Source organism: Salmo salar, chromosome 04 (genome assembly GCF_965601325.2).
Source record: "Salmo salar chromosome 04, fSalSal1, whole genome shotgun sequence".
NCBI classification, from domain to species: domain Eukaryota; kingdom Metazoa; phylum Chordata; class Actinopteri; order Salmoniformes; family Salmonidae; genus Salmo; species Salmo salar.
The window spans coordinates 44634014-44651410 of record NC_138294.1 but is presented as its reverse complement, the minus strand read 5'-3'; the positions used below and the strand labels follow the sequence as shown (position 1 = coordinate 44651410).

Below are 17397 nucleotides of genomic sequence, written 5' to 3'. Positions count from 1 at the left end.
GCAGGACGAGAGAAAATTCTGGGCGGACAAGTTAAGGGAGCTAAGGGAACCCGAGAGGCAGCCCCAAGATTTTTTTTGGGGGGGGCACACGGGTAGTTTGGCCAGGCCAGGGAAGAGCCGTAAGCCAGCTACCCGTGACTACAGGGCGGTGCGTACGAGGTGGAGGGCGTCATGTTACGCTGAGGTGCGCACCATCTCGCCTATACGGACGCACAGCCCAGTGCGCCCAGTACCAGCGCCCCGCAGGTGCCAGGGCAAGGGGAGCATCGAGCCGGAAGGGGTGATGCCAACCCTGCACTCAAGACCGCCAGTGCGCCCTTTCGGTCCGGTGTTTCCCGCTAGACACACTAGCATGGAGGTGCGTGTCTCCAGGCTGGTACGTCCAATACCTGCCCCACGCATCAGGAGTCAACAGTCGTCGGAGCTGCCCGCCAGTCAACAGTCGTCGGAGCTGCCCGCCAGTCAACAGTCGTCGGAGCTGCCCGCCAGTCAACAGTCGTCGGAGCTGCCCGCCAGTCAACAGTCGTCGGAGCTGCCCGCCAGTCAACAGTCGTCGGAGCTGCCCGCCAGTCAACAGTCGTCGGAGCTGCCCGCCAGTCAACAGTCGTCGGAGTTGCCCGCCAGTCAACAGTCGTCGGAGCTGCCCGCCAGTCAACAGTCGTCGGAGCTGCCCGCCAGTCAACAGTCGCCGGAGCTGGCCGGACTGCGCTGAACTGCCGGAGTGGCCGGACTGCGCTGAACTGCCGGAGTGGCCGGACTGCGCTGAACTGCCGGAGTGGCCGGACTGCGCTGAACTGCCGGAGTGGCCGGACTGCGCTGAACTGCCGGAGTGGCCGGACTGCGCTGAACTGCCGGAGTGGCCGGACTGCCCTGAACTGCCGGAGTGGCCGGACTGCCCTGAACTGCCGGAGTGGCCGGACTGCCCTGAACTGCCGGAGTGGCCGGACTGCCCTGAACTGCCGGAGTGGCCGGACTGCCCTGAACTGCCGGAGTGGCCGGACTGCCCTGAACTGCCGGAGTGGCCGGACTGCCCTGAACTGCCGGAGTGGCCGGACTGTCCTGTTCTGCCGGAGTGGCCGGACTGCCCTGTTCTGCCGGAGTGGCCGGACTGCCCTGTTCTGCCGGAGTGGCCGGACTGTCCTGTTCTGCCGGAGTGGCCGGACTGTCCTGTTCTGCCGGAGTGGCCGGACTGTCCTGTTCTGCCGGAGTGGCCGGACTGTCCTGTTCTGCCAGAGTGGCCGGACTGCCCGGTTCTGCCAGAGGTGCCCGCCTGCCCTGATCTGCCAGGGTGCCCGGCCTGTCAGGATCAGCCCGAGTGGTCCTCCTGCCCTCCGGTCCAGCCCGAGTGGTCCTCCTGCCCTCCGGTCCAGCCCGAGTGGTCCTCCTGCCCTCCGGTCCAGCCCGAGTGGCCCGCATGCCTTCCGGCCCAGCCCGAGTGGCCCGCATGCCTTCCGGCCCAGCCCGAGTGGCCCGCATGCCTTCCGGCCCAGCCCGAGTGGCCCGCATGCCTCTCCGGCCCAGCCCGAGGGGCCCTCCTGCTCCCCGGCCCAGCCCGAGGGGCCCTCCTGCTCCCCGGCCCAGCCCGAGGGGTCCTCCTGCTCCCCGGCCCAGCCCGAGGGGTCCTCCTGCTCCCCGGCCCAGCCCGAGGGGCCCTCCTGCCCCCCGGCCCAGCCCGAGGGGCCCTCCTGCCCCCCGGCCCAGCCCGAGGGGCCCTCCTGCCCCCCGGCCCAGCCCGAGGGGCCCTCCTGTCCTCCGGCCCGGCTCGAGGGGTCCGTCTGCCTGGTGCAGCTATCGGCTCCACCAAAGTGGGCGACGCCGAGGGTGGAGCAGGGTCCACGTCCTGCACCGGAGCCACCTCCAGGATAGGTGGGTTGGGGAGGGAGGGTGTAGCACAGTGCCGTCGTTGACGGCAGCCACCCTCCCTTCCCTCCCTTATTGTTTAGGGGTTATTGTTTATGGGTTTTGTTGGGGATTTTTGTTTGTTGGTGTTTTTTCATTGTTAGGTGCATTCCGGGGTCTGCACCTTGAGGGGGGGGTACTGTCACGTCCTGACCAGCAGATGGAGCTGTTGTTGTAGTTTTGGGGTCAGGACGTGGCAGTCTTGTGTTCTGTGTTGGTCTTGTGGCTCCTAATCAGGAACAGCTGGGGATCGTTGTTCCTGATTGGGAGTCATATATGTAGGAGTATGTTTGTCACTTGGGTTTGTGGGTAGTTGTTTTTACACTGCGTGTATAGCCTGTAAAACTGCTACTGTTGTCACCGTCATTGTTTTTTTCAAGTGGATGCTTTACTCTTTTTTTGGTAATAAAATAACCATGAGTATTCACATACCTGCTGCGCCTTGGTCCATTCATGAAGACAACCGTTACAGACAGACCAATACCTCACGAGGCTTCTCCACTCTAAGCTGAGACCTTGAAACTGAGATATCTTTCATTTGTTCTCAAAACACGGTCGTTTGTTCTCAAAACAACGTTTGGTCGTACTGCCAAATTGCAGGTACTGATAGGTGCTATTTGTAGTCAGCCACTTGCAAGAACATAGAAAATTGTTATTAGAACAGCACATGAATAGAACACAGAAATTGGTTATAAGAAAAGCAAACATTAATATTCCCATTACATTCCATCCTCTTATCACTATGTGTGATAACCATTCAATTCTAGCTTCTATATCAAAATATTCTATACTCTATTAAAGTAAGGGAAATCAACACAAGTACAAAACAGACACTTCATCATTTCAAACCCTTTATTCTGGGTTGTACAATCCACTTAGTATGGTATTACTATAATCATAATAAAGGTTATACTTTATTAATGGGAGTGAGTATCAAAAATACACAACGGATCTGTAGATTCAGAGGTGAATAAATATCTTGATGTTAACCATTGTTTCCATATTTCTTTCCACACTTGGGTTGCATTGACCTATGTTTTCACTAACTGTCCCTGGGACATCCACCTAGTCAAAACATAAAACCCAGTTGTTTAACTTGCTCATCAGCTCAGTGTTCAACATAATGTAAACAGGTTAAGGGTTTAGATGACCTTACTCTCAACTTGCTAAAAGGAAAATAACCCGGAGGAAATGGGGGCTCATCCAGAGTTGGCATCTAACTGTTTCACCATCCTCTTCACCATCCTCTGGAGGAGTAGAAAGCAAGATAGCTGCTGAAATCTTATCAGCCAGAGAGGCACATCGCCTTACAGTATGTTAATAACATTTCACAGGGAAGAGAGAGAGATCACGTTATAACAGTTTCACACCAACCTTGCTAAGAATGAGATTGTAGCTTGGGCTAACCTTGTAACAATCTAGTGTCTCTCCTCATTTTTAGGGCACAGCTCTGTCTCTAGAAGTTTTGCCTTTCCAAATCATAATCAAAATTATTGATACATTATCCAACCCAAATTTAGTGCTTCACGTTGGATCTGTCACTTTAATTTAAGACCCTCACTTTTCTCATCACTTGTGGTAATGACAGATTGGTATTTCAATGCATTGTTAGTCTAAATTACAACATTTTGCAGTGTGCAAACCTCCACAATCAACCCAATACCCCAAATAAACAATTTTCGACAAGCCTAAATCAATTACGGGCACTCATTCTTCCTTTCCTGCCGTTTCTTCATGTTCTTCTTCAGATAGTGTTTCAGTTTGTCCTTTTAATGGCACATGTTCAAAGTGGATGGCCCTTGATAATGTCTCTCACCTGAGCCGCCACTGTCCTTTACAGTCCATTAGGCCTTTGTCCATTATCCTACCAGTACACCAGCAGCATGAGAGAAGTTTGGACTGGATCTCTCTCCATGCTCACCCCACATCACCCCATGTCGCTCCTGAGAGAAAAAACATGAGAGAAAAGGCAGTTGATAGCGTCGACTGATGTGTACAGGTTGCTGGCTTGGACTCAGGTCTCACGGTAGAAGTGGTGAAGGACCATACTGAACGCCATTTTCACCAATTTCAGCCGGTTAGAGGGGGTGTTGAGGATCACACTGTTCATCGGCCGAATTATCTTCCATGCATCTAGACACCATCTCCGCCATTACCTCGATAGAGTACAGACCAGAACAACAGTTTGGTTTAGGGCATTTGTAACTCAGGAAATCCAGACTTCTAAGACAAATGTCTTAGAGAATAACAACACACAGTTGAAACCATTTCCCTCCCAAATTGGCTTATACTCCCCTATCATCTTGGCGATCTCACTGCAGAGTTACAGGTCAGGGAGTTAGAGGGCTAATCCTCAGGGAGAAATCCCGACCATCCAGCAAACCCAATCTGGTGAGATTTGTTATTGAAGCAGGACAAAAACAAAGAAAAGAAAACAACAACAGCAATACACATATATCACTTGAGGTGGGGGAAAATGTCTATTAATTTAGAATGACTGTCATCCATGGTGACTGTCATCCAGGCAGGCATGTGAAAAAAAAACAATTTGCATATTTACCAAAGGGCCCCAGGGGACTGGTAATTCCCCCTTTGGACACACGTCCAAAAAAACAACAACACTGCCTGTTAAATCAAATATAAATAAATTAGAATCAATAAAATTGTATTATCTCTTGATAACTCCATAAAGAAATAATTGCATCCCATAAGGTAATGGTAAAGTAGACTAGAGACAGCTCTCTCCCTCTGTCCTTCTCGTGGTCTGAATCACACAAACGACTATTGATAAATTATAAACTTCTTCTTAATTATTTGTTTTTACATAGCCCATAAAAAACAATGTCTCCTATCTTCCTAGTAAGGGTGATCAGGCCTCACCAGGAAGTCAGAACAGAGGTCAGAGGTCAGTCAGCCCTATTAAGTGAGTGTTTGTTTTCCTGTACCTCAGACATTATTTAAAGATATTTCAAACATTTTGTGTATCAGGTTTACATTGGGTTATTCAGTACATTTCTTCTAATCAAGACAATTTACATGTGTGCAACCAAAACTCTGACAATAGATAATTTCATTTGTGTACAGCATTCTTTCTAGCCCGTGAAAATCCCCCCCCCCCCCCCCAAAAAAAGAAAACCACACTTCTAAATCAAACAGAGTATTAACCACTAACAAATATTACTTAACAGGTGGGTTGTGTGTGGGTGCTGGCATGTGTGTGGCAAAAATCATAGGGTAAACAGAAACAAAATGGCCAGGCCTTACTTAATTTTTGAGGTCCCTTAACAGCTGGATCCGGCACTTTTTACTGCTCTCCCAAGGCACCTGCCTCAGGAAGCCCCTTCAAAGGGAGATATACAGAATCCTTGATAAACATTAAAAAAAATACTTGTTAGCGGACATTCCATCAGTCCTGGAAGAAAGAAACTAAACATGTACTTAGTTTTCACTATGCTACACTTTAATCAGTACTAAAAATTCTTAATTTAATCGAGTTTACTGCATCTTGGGCAGGAAGTCTTAATAAACCCATGCGTATACAGAAATATGCTTCAGACACATTTATACTCAGTCATATCAGATGCTATGGTGTCCCGCAATCCCTCTGTCTTACTCCTTCAAATTACTCAAATATTCCATTATTAGATTGCTAATGACCATTATTTACTTCATTTACTTACTTTCACTAGTCTCCATAATCCATTTCCTTCTACTAAAACCCTGCTGGTTCCAATAGGAATATCTCATCACTACTGCTTATACACACAGATCACTTTCAAACCACATTTTGCTTTTTCCCCTATTGCAAGGGTTAAAACAAAACATAACAAACATGATAACTTTCTCCATATTGGAAGGCATTGTTCTCATTTTAGTATACCTTCAAAAAGTTACACTATATTTTTATTACCAATCTGTTGGATATTCAGTTTCTACTTCAATATTTATTAAAATGTCTGTTATTTTAAGATTGATATGTAATGCTTTGGAGGGATCAATATATATTAACTGGGTTGCACTGTCTCAGTCCCCAGTAGATGTCGCACTCAGTCCATAATAAGTCTGGCACCTGAGATAACAGGGAAACAGATGCAGTATTCATTTTGTCTACTCACGAATTGGTTTAGAACTTCATCATTTGGGATATTAAAAAAAAATCCATCGGGATTACAATAAATTGTAGCCTTTTATGTTTAGTCAACAGAAAATCATGTTCAAAATGAATTGGTTCTATTTAACAGGGCTTATTGCAAAAGGCATTATCAGGGTGGAGGAAATCTTTTATTGGTTAAGTGTAAGTCAAGTCCTGTACATTGTTGTAACCTTATCATAGAAATGATCCATAAAGGACCACTCTGAACATTCCTCAGAATACTTTGTCACCACTCACGTCTACATGTCGGTGTGCTAGTTGTATATTATTATTATTTCTCTATTCTTACTTCATCAGATCATCATAATAACCCATTATACAAATGTTATGTTACTTTCTCTAGTAACCCATTATTCACTTGTGTTACATCCCAAATTCCTCATCTACACCAGTGTTCTATTCATACAGGGGTTTAGATATTTACACTAGTTATATTTAAACTGCATATTTGGAAATAGTTCTCTTCTTTCCATTCATAATAACGTTATACATCAAACTCCACTGATGAGACATGTTATCCTCATATCATCTAAAGTCGTGTTGTCCTCAGAGACATGTTATCCTCGTTACCAATGAGACGTGTTATCCTCGACGTTAACGAGACATGTTATCCTCCTTACTAACGAGACATGCTATCCTCGGAGACATGTTATCCTCTGAGATTTCGGAGACACGTTATCCTCTACCTGTAGATCCAATGGCGGTGTTGGACAGACCCTAGATAATGTTGCTAATCAGCTCATACAGAACTGGAAAACTCAGCTCACACAGAACAGGTTGTTGCATTCATCCATCTCTTTCACACGTAAGTTAGTCCCCTGACAGCTCCCATTCACTCAATACTCAATAGCTCAATTTCAAACCTCTTATTAACCACATTTCTTTTGTTATCCACATTTTTCTCAATTTAGTATCTCCATCCAAATTTCAATCTTATTAGTAATAATTTCAATCCATCTATAATCCAAATTTCAATCAGCTTTTGTTATCCAAATTTCAATCAGCCAAATTCCAATCAATTTCAACTTTCACATCCACATTCACTTAGTACTATTCCCAAACACACTCAGTAATCTCCTCATTACCCACATGTATCGTTAACGAATCTCTCTGTTGTTACTTGCTATGCACATAAATAACACCCTGTCACGACTTCCGCCGAAGTCGGTCCCTCTCCTTGTTCGGGCGGCGTTGGACCCGGAGTGGGGAGAAAGAGATACGGCGTTGGACCATTTCGAGGATTTCACACGCCACTTCCGGGCAGTCTTTGACCACCCGCCCGAGGGTAGAGCGGCGGGTGAATGTCTCTTTCATCTGAGGCAGGGGACGAGGAGCGCCCAGGAGTTCGCTATGGACTTTCGGACCCTGGCCGCCGGCGCGGGATGGAACAACAGGGCCCTGATCGACCACTATCGCTGCAGTTTGCGCAAGGACGTCCGTCGAGAGTTGGACTGCAGGGACACCACCCTCACCTTCGACCAGCTGGTGGACCTGTACATTCGGCTGGATAACCTGCTGGCCACCCACAGACGTCCAGATAGGGGTCTGTCGGTTCCATCCCCCAGCACCACCGCTCCGATGCTCATGGAGCTGGGAGGTGCTGCGCTCAGGGAGACCAGAGGAGGTACCGTCTCGTGCCGGTCGGTGTCGGGTTGGTTCCTCTGGGGGTCGAGGCAGCAGGCAGGGCACTCTGCCGTCACCCCAGGTGAGAAGGCACCATTCTCACCCAGAGCCCTCTGTTGCACACGTGTTTTTGTTTGTCAGTTTTCCTGTGTTTTCCCCGCATTCCCAGCATAAGGCGCTCGTTGATTCAGGCGCGGGTGGAATTTTATAAACAGATCATTTGCCCATAGTTTAGGGATCCCCATCGTTCCAGTGGCTATGCCCTTCCCAGTTCACGCCTTGGACAATCGACCATTAGGGTCAGGGTTGATTAGGGAGGCCACCGCTCCTCTGGGCATGGTGACGCAGGGGGGTTCACGGAGAGAATCAGTCTCTTCATTGACTTTCCTGCGTTTCCCGTGGTGCTAGGCCTACCCTGATTAGCTTGTCATGACCCCACTGTTTCATGGCAACGGAGGACTCTCACGGGGTGGTCGCGAGAATGCTCGGGGAGATGTTTAGGAGTTTCCGTTGGTGCTACTACGGTGGAAAGTCCAGATCAGGTCTCCACCGTGCGCATTCCCCCCGAATATGCCGATTTGGCTCTCGCCTTCTCCAAAAAGAAGGGGACTCAATTACCACCCCATCGACAGGGGGATTGTGCGATAAATCTCCTAGTAGACACTGCACTTCCCAGGAGTCACATGTATCCCCTGTCACAGGCGGAGACGGTGGCTATGGAAACATATGTCTCCGAATCCCTGCGTCAGGGGTATATTCAGTCCTCCACTTCACCCGCCTCCTCGAGTTTCTTTTTTGTGAAGAAGGAGGGAGGTCTCCGCCCATGTATTGACTATTGAGGCCTAAATCAGATCACTGTGAGGTACAGTTACCCGCTACCTCTTATCGCCACATCACCACTGCGATTGATTCAATGCACGGGGCGCGCTTCTTCACCAAACTAGATCTCAGGAGCGCTTACAACCTAGTGTATATCCGGGAGGGAGATGAGTGGAAGACGGCGTTCAGTACAACCTCAGGGCATTATGAGTACCTCCTTCATGCCGTATGGGTTGATGAATGCTTAATCAGTCTTCCAAGCCTTTGTAGATGAGATTTTCAGGGACCTGCCAGGGCAGGGTGTAGTGGTGTATAATGATGACATTCTGATATACTCCGCTGCACGCGCCGAGCATGTGTCCCTGGTACGCAGGGTGCTGGGTCGACTGTTGGAGCATGACCTGTACGTCAAGGCTGAGAAATGCCTGTTCTTCCAACAGTCCGTCTCCTTCCTACGCTGCTCATGTTCACCTTCAGCGGGCCGTGCTGTGCCAGAAAGCCAGCGGTGACCATCACCACAGTGAGATCCCGGTGTTCGCACCGGGGAACCGGGTCTGGCTCTCGACCCGAAACCTGCCCCTCCGCCTGCCCTGCTGGAAGCTGGGGTGCGGTTTGTGGGGCCATTTAACCTCCCTGGGCAAGGTGGGACATTTGCGTCCCACCTAGTCAACAGCCAGTGGAATCGTGTGCCGTGAAATACAAATACCTCATAAATGCTATAACTTCAATTTCTCAAACATATGACTATTTTACACCATTTTAAAGACAAGACTCTCGTTAATCTAACCACACTGTCGATTTCAAAAAGGCTTTACAGCGAAAGCAAAACATTAGATTATGTCAGGAGAGTACCCTGCCAAAAATAATCACACAGCCATTTTCAAAGCATGCATATATGTCACAAAAACCAAAACCACAGCTAAATGCAGCACTAACCTTTGATGATCTTCATCAGATGACACTCCTAGGACATTATGTTATACAATACATGGATGTTTTGTTCAATCAAGTTCATATGTATATCAAAAAACAGCTTTTTACATTAGCATGTGATGTTCAGAACTAGCATACCCACCGCAAACTTCCGGTGAATTTACTTAATTACTCACGATTAACGTTCACAAAATACATAACAATTATTTTAAGAATTATAGATACAGAACTCCTTTATGCAATCGCGGTGTCAGATTTTAAAATAGCTTTTCGGCGAAAGCACATTTTGCAATATTCTGAGTACGGCTAGCTAATTTGACACCCACCAAGTTTGGCCCTCACCAAACTCAGATTTACTATAAGAAAAATTGGATTACCTTTGCTGTTCTTCGTCAGAATGCACTCCCAGGACTACTACTTCAACAACAAATGTTGTTTTGGTTCGAAATAGCTCCGTTTTGTTCGTGCGTTGAGGTCAGTATCCGAAGGGTGACGCGCGGGCGCATTTCGTGACAAAAAATTTCCAAATATTCCATTACCGTACTTCGAAGCATGTCAAACGCTGTTTAAAATCAATTTTATGCGATTTTTCTCGTAAAATAGCGATAATATTCCAACCGGGCAACGTTGTATTCGTTCAAAGAGAGAAAGAAAAACATGGAGTCCTCTCGTGCACACGCGCTCCAGTGTCAGTGTTCCCTGCCTGACCACTCACAAAAACTCCTGCTGTTTTTCGCCCAGAGACTGCAGAGCTCTCATTCCACTTTCTGGCGCCTTCTGAGAGCCAATGAAAGCCTTAGAAAATGTCACGTTACAGCAGAGATGCTGTATTTTTGATAGAGATGACCTAGAAGGACAACAAATTGTCAGACAGGGCACTTCCTGCATGGAATCTTCTCAGGTTTTAGCCTGCCATATGAGTTCTGTTATACTCACAGACACCATTCAAACAGTTTTAGAAACTTTAGAGTGTTTTCTATCCAAATCTACTAATATTATGCATATTCTCATTTCTGGGCAAGAGTAGTAACCAGTTTAAATCGGGTACGTTTTTTATCCGGACGTGAAAATACTGCCCCCTAGCCCCAACAGGTTAAAGTCCTAAGGAGATTGAATGAGGTTAATTACAGGTTACAGCTTCCCCCCGATTACCGTATTAACCCCTCGTTCCATGTGTCTCTCCTCAGGCCGGTGGTGGCTGGCCTGCTCCAGGAGTCTGAGGTGCGGGAGGTTCCTCCGCCCCCTCTGGACATCGAGGGGGCCCTGGCGTATTCCGTTCGCTCCATACTGGACTCGAGGCGTCGGGCGAGGGGCCTTCAGTACCTCGTGGAGTGGGAGTGGGAGGGGTACGGTCCGGAGGAGAGATGCTGGGTTCCGGTGGAGGACGTGTTGGACCCTTCAATGCTGCGGGAGTTCCACCGTCTCCGTCCGGATCGCCCTGCACCTCGCCCTCCGGGTCGTCCCCGAGGCCGGTGTCGGCGCGCAGCTGGAGCCGCGCGTCAAAGGGGGGTACTGTCACGACTTCCGCCGAAGTCGGTCCCTCTCCTTGTTTGGGCGGCGTTGGGCGGTTGACGTCCCCGGATTTCTAGCCATCGCCGATCCACCTTTCATTTTCCATTTGTTTTGTCTTGTTTTCCCACACACCTGGTATTCATTCCCTCATTACATGTCGTGTATTTAACCCTCTGTTCCCCCCCATGTCTGTGTGTAATTGTTTATTGTTGAGGTTGGCACGCTTCCGGCTGGTTTGCGCCGGGTTTATTTTATTACCCGTGCTTTGGTGCAGCCTGTACTTTGTACTTGTGTTTTTGTACTTTGTGCTGCCTCACTGGTTTGTTGGGCATTTGTTTTGTGACGCAGTTTCGTTCTGTGCAAATGATTGCCTTAGTAAAGTGCTTTGTCCACTCATCTCTGCTCTCCTGCACCTGACTTCGACGCACCAGCTACACTCACCTCTTGACACACCCCGTACTCAAAAATTCCTTGTGTAATTTTTTTGTGGCTGCATACCACATAGACATTTCTTCTAAATACCTATAGATAGCTGTCAGCGGGGCTTTACATGGTACGGTTGCCCTCGCTCTAGTCTTCTCTTAAAACTAGTGAATAGTCTTCTCTCTATAAGACTATGGGTACCTTTTTATGTGTTACTTTTCTTTCCCCGTTTTATACGGATTCATTTAAATTGACTTACTGAAATCAGTTGCCGTCCCTCAATTGTTCATGGATGATGTGTCTCCTCCTGGGCAGCTCACAGTAAGGATCTGGACAGGTCCTCATCCTCTATTGGTCGGACATGAATTTCCCTCATGCTTCATAAAATGCTCCACCGGTTTTCCTCGCAGACCTCAACTGGAAAGCTCCGCAGGCAGAATCAATAATTCGGTTCGTGACGCCAAATGTTGTGGAAATATTCTTACACAGGGACACTCGAAGTCAATCTTAAATGAATCATTGTTTATTGTCAGCGCGCTGGAGAGGTTCCAACCAACTCAATGCACCATAGTACACGTCTGTCAGAAGCTCTCCTGGGGTAGTGCCAGCAGTTGTCTTATATACGGCTATACACAGATAAGTTGGATTTGCATGATTTAGCATAATGAATTAATCATTACCATGTTGTTTCATTCATGTGACAGACCAATACTGTTTCATAACATGTGATAGACCAACACCTCACGAGGCTTCTCTCTAAGCTGAAACCTTGAAACTGATATCTTTCGTTTGTTCTCAAAACACGGTCGTTCGTTCTCAAAACAACATCTGGGCGTCCTGCCAAATTGCAGCTCCTGATAGGTTTGATTTGTACAGTCAGCCACTTGCAAGAACAAAGAAATTGGTTATTAGAACAGCGTATGAATAGAACACAGAAATTGGTTTTAAGTATTGATGAGTCTGTGAAATTAACTTTTGATAACAAGCCAAATAGACAATTAGCCAAAACGAGACACGGTAGTTAGCTAGCTAGCCTACTTGATTTAGATCTTCTCTTGTCTTTATGTTAATGTTTTCTTTGAAAGCTGTAAAACATAAAATTGAAGAGCATTTGTCATTGGGCTAAAACGAACTGGCTAGTGATTCGATATGTAGCTAGCCAGCCAAAGAATGCTGTTGTAGGATTGCTCTATTTTACCAGTAAAATGTAGCTAGCTATGATCCCCATAGCTATAATTAGCTAGATAACTAAATAGCTAGGTATCTCATTAGGTGTCTGTTTATCTGTGAAATGTCATATGTTTCCTACAAATAATAGCTAAGCCTGCTGCTGTTGATTGTAATAAGTAATCTAGCCTAAGCCTGAAGCCTAACCCTTATGATGATGATAGATAAGTGTTACACAAATCAAAATATTTTAGATTTGAGATTCTTTCAAGTAACCACCTTTTGCCTTGATGACAGCTTTGCACACTCTCAACCGGCTTCATGAGGTAGTCACCTGGAATGCATTTCAATTAACAGGTGTGCCTTGTTAAAAGTACGTTTGTGTAATTTATTTCCTTCTTAATGCATTTGAGGAAATCAGTTGCGTTGTGACAAGGTAGGGGTGGTATACAGAAGATAGCACTATTTGGTAAAAGACCAAGTACATATTATGGCAAGAACAGCTCAAATAAGCAAAGAGAAACAACAGTCCATGATTTCTTTAAGACATGAAGGTCAGTCAATCCGGAAAATGTCAAGAACTTTGAAAGTTTCTTCAAGTGCAGTCACAAAAACCATCAAGCACTATGATGAAACTAGCTCTGATGAGGAAGCCCACAGGAAAGGAAGACCCAGAGTTGCCTCTGCTGCAGAGGATAAGTTCATTAGAGTTAACAGCACCTCAGATTGCAGCCCAAATAAATGCTTCAAAGAGTTCAAGTAACAGACACATCTCAACATCAACTGTTCAGAGGAGACTGCATGAATCAGGTATTCATGGTCATTAGACCGGTGAAAATCTGTCCTTTGGTCTGATGAGTCCAAATTTGAAATTTTTGGTTCTAACTGCTGTGTCTTTGTGAGATGCAGAGTAGGTGAACGGATGATCTCTGCAGGTTTTGTATTGAAGTCAATGTACCCAGAGAAGGACAGAAGCTAGATGTCCTCCGGCTGCACCACGGTGCAACACCATGCTACTGAGGCTACTGTAGACCTTCAATGAAAAACAGTGTTTTAATCAATTATTTGGTTCAAAACGTGACCAAGATCTGACAGGAAAGCCAATGATGCGCGCATAATTTCATTACTGTGTAGCCTAGGCAGACGAGCCTAGGCAAATTCGAGAAGGAATAATTCATTTCAACCAACAAGAGGGCTTTGTGTTGGAGCCTATTTCTTCCTATATAAGAAATAAGAGGTTGGCCTACCTGTTTAACAGACAAAATTAGGCTATTGGCTGCTATATCCATAGATTTGTCAGTCAATTCCTCCACCAATCAAGAATTGGCTTCCTATTTCGCAACAAAGCATCCTTCACTCATGCTGCCAAACATACCCTCGTAAAACTGACCATCCTACCGATCCTCGACTTTGGCGATGTAATTTACAAAATAGCCTCCAATACCCTACTCAACAAACTGGATGCAGTCTATCACAGTGCCATCCATTTTGTCACCAAAGCCCCATATACTACCCACCACTGCGACCTGTACGCTCTCGTTGGCTGGCCTTCGCTTCATAATCGTCGCCAAACCCACTGGCTCCAGGTCATCTACAAGACCCTGCTAGGTAAAGTCCCCCCTTATCTCCGCTCACTGGTCACCATAGCAGCACCCACCTGTAGCACGCGCTCCAGCAGGTATATCTCTCTGGTCACCCCCAAAACCAATTCCTCCTTTGGCCGTCTCTCTTTCCAGTTCTCTGCTGCCAATGACTGGAATGAACTACAAAAATCTCTGAAACTGGAAACACTTATCTCCCTCACTAGCTTTAAGCACCAGCTGTCAGATCAGCTCACAGATCACTGCACCTGTACATAGCCCATCTATAATTTAGCCCAAACAACTACCTTTTTCCCTACTGTATTTATTTATTTAATTTATTTATTTTGCTCCTTTGCACCCCATTAACTCTATTTCTACTTTGCACTTTCTTCTACTACAAATCTACCATTCCAGTGTTTTACTTGCTATATTGTATTTACTTTGCCACCATGGACTTTTTTTTGTATTTCTACTGTATTATTGACTGTATATTTGTTTTACTCCGTGTGTAACTCTGTGTTGTTGTATGTTGTCGAACTGCTTTGCTTTATCTTGGCCAGGTCGCAATTGTAAATGAGAACTTGTTCTCAACTTGCCTACCTGGTTAAATAAAGGTGAAATAAAATAAATAAAAAAAAACACCGTGCACTCTTTAAATAGAAGGTAAATAGACTACCTTCGTGTTGGTTGTCAGTGAAGGGCTGTTAAGTTAAAACCAAAACTCAAATTGAGGGTATGCCATAGTCCTACCTTTTATTAAAGAAAATGGCAAAAAGCATAGGCACTACCCCCTTCTTAGCTTTGTTCTGCGATGCTTTATGCTAGAAACAAGCTATAACGTACACGAGAAAGACGTGCCTCTGAAGCATATGGGGATATCATTGTTTTGTTTCTTCGACAATTCAGAGGCTGAGCTACAACCTTATATAACTGAGGAGACAAAACATTTACTTTGCTTGGGAAGTAATGTAATTCTGTCACTATCAATTGATTAAAACTTTTTCGGGATCGGTGTCCCTTCCACAGGACGGTTGAGCTAACGTAGGCTAATGCGATTAGCATGAGGTTGTAAGTAAGAAGAACATTTCCCAGGACACAAACATATCTGATATTGGCAGAAAGCTTAAATTCTTGTTAATCTAACTGCACTGTCCAATTTACAGTAGCTATTACAGTGAAATAATATCATGCTATTGTTTGAGGAGAGTGCACAATTTTGAACATGAAAAATTATTAATAAACAAATGAGGCACATTTGGGCAGTCTTGATACAACATTTTGAACAGAAATGAAATGGTTCATTGGATCAGTCTAAAACTTTGCACATACACTGATGCCATCTAGTGGCCAAAATATAAATTGCACCTGGGCTGGAATAATACATTATGGCCTTTCTCTTGCATTTCAAAGATAATGGTACAAAAAGAAATACAAAATAACGTTTTTTTTCTTCTTTGTATTATCTTTTACCAGATCTATTGTGTTATATTCTACTACATTCCTTTCACATTTCCATAAACTGCAAAGTGTTTATTTTCAAATGGTACCAAGAAGTCGCTCTGGATAAGAGCGTCTGCTAAATGACTTAAATGTAAATGTAATATGCATACCTTGCTTCAGGGCCAGAGCGACAGGCAGTTAGAGTTGCGTATGTCATTTTAGGCAAAACATTTTAAAAAAGGGGCTAATCCTTAAGATGTTCACTTTATGTACAATACAAGATGTTTACACACAGACGGCTTTTAGGGAGATACTTGTGAAGAAGAGTAGAAGAGTAGTCAGCAGTTAAAGTGTAAAGTTTTCTGTGTCTGTAGGCCTACTCTGTCTGGGGTGGAAAGGTAGGCCTAACTTTTGAAAGTGCCATGCTCAGATTCCTAATGACGCCTCAGATTTTATTATTTGCAAACAGTGTCAGTTTCATTGCGAACAAGACACACTGATTTGGCATTGGACAACTATGATAAGATGAATACATAGGCCCATCTCTCTGTCCATTCTTAGCCTATAATTCCGGTAATGTCTGTGGTATTACAAAAGATTCCGCTAATATGTAAAATTATGTAGCATTGCATGAAAAGTTTATAAAAGGCCATTTTTTCTCGGACCTGCAAACACGATGATAGTCCACGGTGGTCTGTGAAACCACAACCTTCTGGCCCACAGCCCAGTGCAATAACAAAATTGCTGCGTTGCCATGTAATGCTGACAGGATGGAGAACAATTTATAAAACTGCATATATAAGGTTCTGTCTAAAGGGTAGACAGTAGTGTTCTCAGCTATCCACTTTGTTTTAATTATTGTTTTGGTTATAGGGGAGGGTCACTTAGCGCAACCCCTGTCAATTGAAAAGGCAGGAAAACAAACGAAAGCGGTTACATCTCTCATAAAAATGGAATAGAAATGAAATAACTGAATAATTACAGTATATTGAAGCATTAGCACTTCTAAATCGGCTACCATAACTTCAAGGACTTTTCAAGGACCAAATAGCCTTGAAGAGGAAATGTCTGATTTTCAAGGTAGCCTATAAAGTACCACTGTATGAGTCATAATACCCATTAAGTCTAGCGGTTAAACAGGGAAATGTTTCTAATCGTTTTTCCCATAGAGGAGTTTAGAAACACTTAAAATAAGGGCTGTGTTTCGTGTAGGCGTACCCTGACGTGATGTTTTGATAACCGTGTAAATCACTCTCAGACAAGGTGACTTTTTTTTATCAACACTCGTTTTTTACTCTCGAGCCAGCCTGTCAAACTAACAATTACTTTACTATCTATTTAAATATCTCCTTCTAGACCATAACAGATACCTTATCCATTACAAGTTTGAGTTTAAAAAAACAGCTGCAAGAACCAGAGTCAACAGGTTTGTCATTCCAGTTAATATTGTCTGCAGGTGTGTTATCTTGCATCTACCATATGACGTAGAGCAATTTTGCAATTTCCTTTTAAGGTCAGAGTATACAACCACACTGAACAAAAATGTAAATGCAACATGTGAATATTGTCTGCAGGTTTGCTATCTTGTATCTGCCGGTCTCAGGTTGCACAATGTAACCCCAGAGCACAATGTTAAGAAAGTAGAACAAATGGCATGTAACTCAATAGCAGCTCAAGATAATAAGACATCTACTGTCATTTTGAGCATTGCAAGAGATATACACTGAACACAAATATAAACGCAACGTAATGTAAAGTGTTGGTCCCATGTTTCATGAGCTAAAATAAAAGATCTAAGAAATGTTCCACACGCACAAAAGCTTATTTCGCTCAAATGTTGTGCAC

At 45.1% G+C, this 17397-nt stretch overlaps 1 long non-coding RNA gene across 1 annotated transcript; it reads right to left on the bottom strand.

Annotated features, from left to right (window-relative positions):
* Positions 1 to 2737: 2737 nt before the first annotated feature.
* On the bottom strand, positions 2738 to 11946 carry LOC106603012 (uncharacterized). The gene is made up of 4 exons (XR_001328344.3): positions 11622 to 11946; positions 5164 to 5263; positions 4460 to 4524; positions 2738 to 4287 (listed from the first exon to the last, which is right to left on the bottom strand). It is a non-coding gene; the product is annotated as an uncharacterized LOC106603012 (long non-coding RNA).
* Between the last annotated feature and the right edge of the window lie 5451 nt (positions 11947 to 17397).